Here is an 8,568-nt window from a genome sequence, read left to right as displayed (position 1 = left end):
TCCTGCCTGAGGAGGTCCAACTGGCCAGCTGAGCTAGAGCAGGTGGAGGGGGAGGGTAGAATGGAGAGGTTCAGACTCCATGTCATGCCTGCCACAGAGGCCTGGCCCTGAGTGTCTTGGGCTCTAGGGCATCTCTCCACTATCTTCTTAGAGAAGACTAGAGCAAGACAGAGGGGACCTTGCATTCCATGCAAGGCGACAAGAAGTCAGAACCTAGGAGGATCAGCCACTCACAGGAAGGAGGAGGAGGCTTGCAAGGGGCAGGACAATTGTTTGGCCTTGCTGGAGTTCAAGGGGCCTTTCCTGTCCTCTGCTACCCCTCTCCCTGGACCTGCACTGTGCACCTCAGCCATACTAATCCCCCCCGTCTGAACCTCACAGGCCACCTTGTGGATGGGGAAGAGGATGTGAGAAGGGGTAGGACCACCGGACAGCCTGCATCAGAGTCAAGAGGCTCAGGCCAGCTGTACTGCTCAGAGCTGGGAGGCCGTTAGCCAGGCACTGTCCTCTACAGCCCAGTTCTCATCAGAACCACAAAGGGACTGGGCAACGGTCTTTAAGGTCCTCTACTTCTAACCCACTGAGGTTGCAAGAAAGTCATGACCCAGTGAAAAAGTCCTTCAACTGGAGCAGTTGAGTGAGAAAATTCTCCATGAAACTGAGGGTCACAGACTGGCATCAGAGGAAACAGGATCTCTAAGACCTTCTCACCTCTGAGATCCTGAATCCGTGAACCTCATCTGTGCTTGGTTTTCCAAGTGTGTTTCTCTTTGTGTATTAATGCTGACCTAATTAAAAAAATGACTCGACTTTATTTTAGAGCACTTTAAGGTTCACAGCAAAATTGAGTGGCTGACACAGAGATTTCCCATATAACCCTTGCCCCCACATGTGCACAACCTCCCCCAGTGTCAACATCCCTCATCAAAGTGGCCGGCGCATTTGTTAGAGTGGATGAAGCTGCACGGATGCATCATTATCTCCCAAAGTCCATAGTTCACACTAGGGTTCACTCTTGGTGGTGTAAAGTGGATGGGTTCGGACAAATGTATGATGACACGTATCCACCATCACAGCATCTATCATACAGAGTAGATTCACTGCCTGAACAACTATCCATCCTCGCCTCCCCCAACCCCTGCCAACCATTGACCTTTCTTCTGTCTCCATAATTTTGCCTTTTCCAGAAGATCATATCCTTGGGATCATACCTATGTAGCCTTTTCAGACTAGCCTCTCTCACTTAGTAACACATATTTAAGGTCCCTTCATGTTATTTTGTGACTCAATGGCTCATATCGTTTTTATCCCTGAATAATATTTCATTGTCTGGATGCGCCACAGTTTGTTCATTCATTCAGCTATTGAAGGGCATCTTGATTGTTTCCAATTTTTGGCAATTATCAACGAAGCTGCTATAAACATTCCTGTGCAAGTTTTTATGTGGATGTAAGTTTTTGACTCCTTTGGGTAAATACCAAGGCGCACAACAGCTGCAGCATCATGCTGCTCTTTAACACACAGCCCTGCCCTCCCCCAACCCCAGCTGATAACTACGGAAAGGCCCAGAATGTGTCTTGCACTTCTCTGTCTCGAAGACTTGCACCTAAGGTCCTCAATAAATATCTATCGAAATGAAAAATGCAAATAGCCGATCATATACCTCAGATTTTGTAGAACATTTTAAATTTCATTTTATTTTATTCTTTTGCAACAAAGGTGATTTAATATAAACACAACCAAATGAAGACTGAAAATGCTGTGTAAGGCTTTCCATATTAAAACATTTCACAAACTGGTTTTTTAAGGAAGTCCTTTGAGAGATGCTGATTCCTGCTTTGGGATTCCAAGTATACAGTTGCTGGAGGTAGGGTGAAAGGCACCTAGAGCTGGCATCAGGCCTTGGTCAAGTCCTTTCCCAGATGGGCCCTTGGTGTCCCCTATGAAACAAACACAAGGGTTGGACTAGCTGACCTCCAAGTTCCTTTATGTGAGACTGTTCTAGGAAGGCCCATCAGATGAGCCCCCAATCCACTATGTTAGGGGAAGACCAGGGCTGAGAAGGCAGCTGTGTGGGGAGAAGGTCTCCATCAGCTAAGGTCCCACTCACAGGGGGGGTCCCCAGGCCCTAGCAATAGGAAGGAAGAGGGTAGGAGAACCCTTGTCCCCTTCCACTGGAGATGACCCCTTTCATCTTTTATTATTTTCATCCATTCCTTTTAACATATTGACCATAAGAATATTCACTGAGCACTTACCGGGAGTCCTAGGCCCGGTGCTATTAATGGATTGATTTAATTCTTATACAGCATAGTGATGGAGGGATTATTATCATCCATACTTCTGGATCCAGTTCACCCCACACATATTTAGTGAGTGCATACAAATGAGGAAACTGAGGCTTAGCAAACACAAGTGTGTTGCCCAAGGTCCCAAAGCAAAACAGTTAGGGAGTCAGCATTCCAACTCACGTCTGTCTTCCGACAGCACTTAAACTCTGAACAGCAGAGTGTGCCTTGGTACCTGAGATTCATCGGTTCAGGCACATGCTTGATGGCCTTGCATCATTGTGACTGTCAATGTCACTATTCTTATCACACACGTAAACATCAAGGAAAGACAAACCACCCCCAAAGTCCCAGTCAGGCTGAGATTGGCACGGTAGGAGGTTTGCTGGAGGAAGCAGTATTTCAGCCAGGGCCCAGGTGCCGGGAACAGGAACCACTCTAGCTATTTGCATCGGGCAACATTTCATAGAAAGAATGAGTATCTTAGGCTAGAGGAGAGGGCTGGGGGCTAGGTCTGGAGGAGTCATGCCTAGAACTCCATAGAACTCACCTTTCAGGGGTGCTGCCTCTTCTTTTTCAATTGTAGTAAAAAAACCACACAAATAAAATTTACTACTTTAGCCATTTTTAAGCATACAGTTCAGTAGTGTTAACTATATTCACATTGTTGTGCAACAGATCTCCAAAACTTCCTCTTGCAAAACTGAAACTCCATTACTCATTGAACAACTCCCTACCCCACCCCCAGCCCCTCAGAAACACCATTCTACTTCTCGTTTTTATGAGTGTGACTACTTTAGATACCTTGTATAAGTGGAATCATACAGTATTTGTCCTTTGTGACTGGGTTAGCTCACTTAACATAATGTCCTCAAGCTTTATCCACATTATAGCAAATGACAGGATTTTCTTCTTTTTTAAGGCTGGATAGTATTCCAGTGTTTGTGTGTGTGTGTGTATGTTACATTTTCTTTATTCATCTGTTGATAGACATTCCACATTCCACCTCTTGGCTATTGTGAATAATGCTGTAATAAACATGAGTGTGCAAATATCCCTTTGAGATTCTGTTTTAAATTCTTTTGAATATCTATCCAGAAGTGGGATTGCTGGATCATTTTGTAATTTTATTTTCAATTTTTGGGGGAACTCCCAGACTGTTTTCCACAATGACTACCATTTTACATTCCCACCAACAGAACACAAGTGGTCCAATCCCTCCATATCTTCACCAACACTTGTTATTTTCTGTTTTTGTTGTTTTTTAATAGTGGCCATCCTAATGGGTATGAGGTGGTATTTCATTGTGATTTTGGTTTGCGTTTCCCTAATAATCAGTAATGTTGAACATCTATTCATATGCTTGTTGGGTGTTTGTACATCTTCTTTGAAGAAATGTCTTTCAATTCCTTTGCTCATTTTCCAATCAAGTTATTTCTTTTTTTGTTGTTGAGTTGTAGGAGTTCTTTATATATTTTAGAAACTAACCCCTCATGAGATAAATGATTTGCAAATATTTGTCCCTCTCTGTAGATTGCCTTTTCAGTATGTTGCTTGTTTCCTTTGATGTGCAGAAGTCGGCTCTAGCCCCATTTGTCTATTTTGGCTTTTGTTGCCTATGCTTTTGGTGTCATATCCAACACATTATCATCAAATCCAATGTCATGAACGTTTTCTGCTGTTTTCCTCTACATTTGTGTGTGTGCATGTGCGTGCGTGCATGCACTGGTGGGAGGTTCCCCTTCTGGTACACTCAGGAGGATGGGAAAATAGACAGCCACTTCTAGAATCTCTGATTTCAAGAACACCTGTTGTCACCAAAATTCAGAGCTCAGGAAGTTCCATGACCCCCTCCCCCAACACACAACGTACCCTTGACATTTATGAAGACGGTGGCTACAGACACTGCAACATGGGTGCACAAAAACTAACCATCGCCAAAAACGTGTCACCAGCCAGAAAGAACTGGGGTAGCCAGAGATGGTCTCTGCCTTCCTGCTGCTTTTCCATCTTCTTGAGAGCATTTAATGGGGGAGCCATGTTTTCCTCCAGAACCCTGGCAAGGAGGAAGTCTAGAAGTGGGATGTTTAGCTGTCAGCCTCTGCAGTGCAGAAAAGTGTCCAGGGAGCGGGCTTTGAATGGAAGACAAGTGCTAGGAGGCCATGGTAATAAATTAGGTGATTTATTATAAAGTGTCAGGTCTCTGCTTAGCAGAGCGCAGAGCATTATTTCACTGGGACCCAGCATGAAGGAATGGCAGGTTGGTGAGGCAGGATGCAATTGGGTGGGGTAATGCAATGGTTATGGGCACAGCCTCTGTACGCGGACAGCTCATTCCACTCCTCTGGGTCTTCCTTTCCTTCTCTGTAAAAGGGTGGGAGTGGGGACTGGCCCAGAATATTCTGCAGCCCTCCCCTCCTGGACTGCCCAGACCTTCCACACAGCAAGGCCTGAGTTTGAGTTCACTTTCCTACCAGCAAGCTCTAGGAGTGTGAGGAAGGCCCTCAGCCACTCAGAGTCTCCCTTTCCTGTTAGGCCATTTCACAGGAGCACATGGGATGCTGAATTAGAGCTAAGGACTCCCTAAGCATGAGGACAATTCAAGGTCTTCTGATATAAGGCACCATCATGACACCTCCCAGCACAGGGGACCTCTGCAGTGCTTTTCCCTAAGCAGGAAAAAATTCTGTAGTCACAGCTGAGAATGTCTGGACAGATACTGTACAGTTCAGTGATTGTAAAACTTCTTTTGTAGCCTGAGAACCTCCCCTTGTTTCCCTCCAAACAAAATATTTTGTAGAACCTAACCTATAAAATAGATAAAAATCGGAGCTATCCCTCATTTCAGTGGGAGAAGGGATCCCTGTGGCCATTCTCCCCACTGTCCCATCTTCTCCGTGCCCTGTCAACTTCTGATGATCTCACGACCTCCTCAGAGCACAACGTGAAAACCTGCCCGGCTTATGGAAAGATCAGTGCCACAAGGCCTCATTCCGGTCAGAACTCGCCACTGTCAACTTAACTCTCTCAGGTCCTCAGTTTCTTCATCTCTCAAATGGGGAAAGTTTCTCTGCTTTACATGTTGTGTTTTGCCCGTGAGTCCATAGATATGACAGTGCTTCAAGCTGAAAACACAAGACAAAAGTAAGGTGGTGCTGATTTTGTTTGTACCTTGCTTCATTCTACAGATGTTTTACAGTGGTTTATTGGTCCAATACTAAGTTGGAACACCATGCTTTAAAAATGTTTCTCTTTTTTTGCAATTCTGTTCCAACATCAAAATCTGTAGTCATCTGTGTGCCTTATTTTCTTCTTTCTTGCAAGTAAAGCTCCCTTTCCCCCATATCTCCATGTTCCCAGGACTCTAGGGTCCTACAGCCTGGACCTTCAGAGTCCCCATCACCCTCTTCTTTGTCCGCAGCCCTGCTTCAATCCACCCTTCTCTATCTAGTTGCTCCTGTCTCCCTCTGCAGAAACTCAGCTTCAGGAAGGGTGCCCCCAAAGAAAGTAAAGAATATCCCATTATTAGGCCAGCCCTTGCTGCCAAACTCCACACACTCTAATTTAGCATTCCACCTGGACTTCTCTAGAGTCAGCCCTCCATAGAGAGACTTTATCAGAATGACTTCATAATTGCTAACTTCTAGGGCCATCTTTTAAATGTCTTAAACTTTCCACAAGGTAGGAACCCAGAGCTGGTTGGTTTAATTACTTTCCAGGAGAGAGGACTCTGAGAATAGAGCAAAGAGAATGGGCTTTAGAGACAGAGGGGCCTGGGTTCAACAACCAGGCCCTTCCTGCACACGTGATACTCTCTCTCCTCTATTTTACTTTACTCATCTGCAAAACAGGCACCTAAAGAACTACCCCGCTTGTTAAGATTAGACAAGATAGTATATGCTAGGATTTCTCAACTTCAGCACTACTGGCATTTGGGGGTGGATAATTCGTTGTTGTGGGGCTGTTCTATGCATTGTTGGATGTGTAGAGGCATCTCTGGTCTGTACCCACTACATGCCAGTAGCACCGCTACCCAGAGTGTTATGACAACTAAAAATGCCTCCAGATATTGCCCAATGGCCCCTTGGAAGCAAGACTGCCCCCAGTTGAGAACCACTGGTATATGTGAACGTACTTGATAAACTCTTGCTATTACTGCATGTATGTGAGAAACACACATTTATAAATTCATTCACCGAAAGGACACAAAGCTGAAAACAGTTTTGGGAGTGAAACTCAAAGCTGTCAGGCAAATACCCTCCCCCCTCCTCCCCTGCACCTCCCCATCTCAGAACCACCATCAAACACCAGGTGTGCTTGTCAAGAGTCCTGCCTTAATCATCCGGGCTGACCCGAGCACTCCCCTCCACTGGCCTGAATAATTCTTGTAGCATGTCCCGCCACCCTTGTGAAGCTGAATGCATTAATACCAGCAAAATATTTGTTAATCTCCTAAGCCTCAGCTTTGAATCCTTAAAAAGTAAAGAAACAAATGGCACAAATCCCTTGATTACAAAACACCCAATCACTTGGATAACACTTACCTGGTTCTGGCATGAGGCTTGGAAAACCTGCTTCATGAGTCAATAGGTCAGCAAGTGCACCCTGGGAACAGCAGGATGCAATTCAGCTTGGATTTGGAGGGGGAGCCAGGAGAATGGTTCCAGTCTTATGCTTTTGCTAAAGACAGGTGAACACATTCCACACCTACTGTGCACACGTACCTCCCACCCCCAAACTCCCAGGGGCACATGAGGCTAGCTTCCTGAGCTTTCTGGAGAGAGGCCTTTTCTGCTAATTGGGCCACAGAGCAAACCAAAGCATCTCCTGTGTTCTCTGGAATGTCCTGTCTGGGCATCTTTGCTGCTGTCTGAAATTCTCTCTTCCTCTGCACTCAGCTACATCCAGGGCCGCCCTCTACAGGCAGGTTCCCTGATTGTCCCCTCCACCTTTCTACCCACTACTGCCCACACAGACTCTATTTAGCTCTTAGGGCCCACGTACAGCTTGGAATTGGAGGGAGTCCGGCCTGTGTATGTTCCAAATGCAAGGGCTTCTCTTAGATTTTCGTACCTCCACAGGGGTCCTGTGTAGAGTATGCTTTCTGTGAACACTCTCCAGGTAAGCAGTCAGGTGCCATTTTATTCTCATTTTACCAATGTGGAAAGTGAAACTCCAAGATCCTGCACATCCTCAGGCTTCCTGATGCCAGGCTACGCTGCCACGTGGCACTGATGAGTGGTCTCTCTCCTCACCATAGGGGCATCCTTCATAGGAGTCTGAAATGGGAGTGGAGTGAGGGCAGGGGTCTTAGAGAAGCAAGCTCTTAGCTTTCCTCCTCAGGGAGCAAAAACACCTTGTCAGGTTGCAAAACAAAGAAAGGACCCAAGGAAGATCTTGGTGCAGGCTGTGGAGGAAGGAAAGGGTTTTGTTACAAGTATTTGCTCATCTTGGCCCACTGGAATTTCTGCCCATGCTTTGGACCGAGCTCAAGCTCTACCGTTTCAGGAAGTCCTTCAAGAACCATCCTTCTGACAACTCGTCTTCTCCTCTACTTCATACTTACATACACTTACTTCTTGTGGCTTGTATTCTCAGAAATGCTAGGAACTCCACTGTGGCTGCAGACAGGTCTCTCTCTGTCTCTACCACCCCCATCCCCCTAGGGTTTAGCTTTGAACTGCCCCTTCCCAGTCCTTCCTTCCCCCAAGACTTACCCCAGGGGTCCTTGGGCAGTAGGCATGTCCGACGTTATCTGAGGACAAGATAAAGAATGGGAACTCCAGAGGGTGAAGGGACCACCCAATGTGCTCAGGAGGACCTTCCTGAAAGCTCGGAGGACAGGAGCTGGGTGTCCCCACCTGGGCTTAGCTACAAATATATAGAATACAGTTTGGACAACTTCCTGGTTTACTTCCCCCTAGGGCTGGGACATGAGACCTTTCTAGCCTCTACAGGCACTCAGAAAATGTTTGAGGACTTGAATCACCCAGATGGTTCTACATTATCATTGGTCACTTACCATATAGTCGGGATGAGGACAGCCAGATTACTGTCAGGAAAGGGAGTTATAAATATAGTTCACCCTTGAACAACATGGTTTGAACTCTATGGGTTCACTCTCATGGAGAAATTTCCCAATAAACAAAATGTAATATTTTTGGAGGTTCACTAGAACTGGAGAAATCTTGCAGATAAACCACATAGCATAGAGATAATCAACAAAATTAAGAAAAAGGTATGTCATGAATGCATGAAATATATATATTATAGATTTTAT

The sequence above is a fragment of the Propithecus coquereli genome, unplaced genomic scaffold (assembly GCF_000956105.1).
Source record: "Propithecus coquereli isolate 6110/MARCELLA unplaced genomic scaffold, Pcoq_1.0 Scaffold885, whole genome shotgun sequence".
Lineage (NCBI taxonomy): Eukaryota > Metazoa > Chordata > Mammalia > Primates > Indriidae > Propithecus > Propithecus coquereli.
This window is presented reverse-complemented; position numbering follows the sequence as displayed.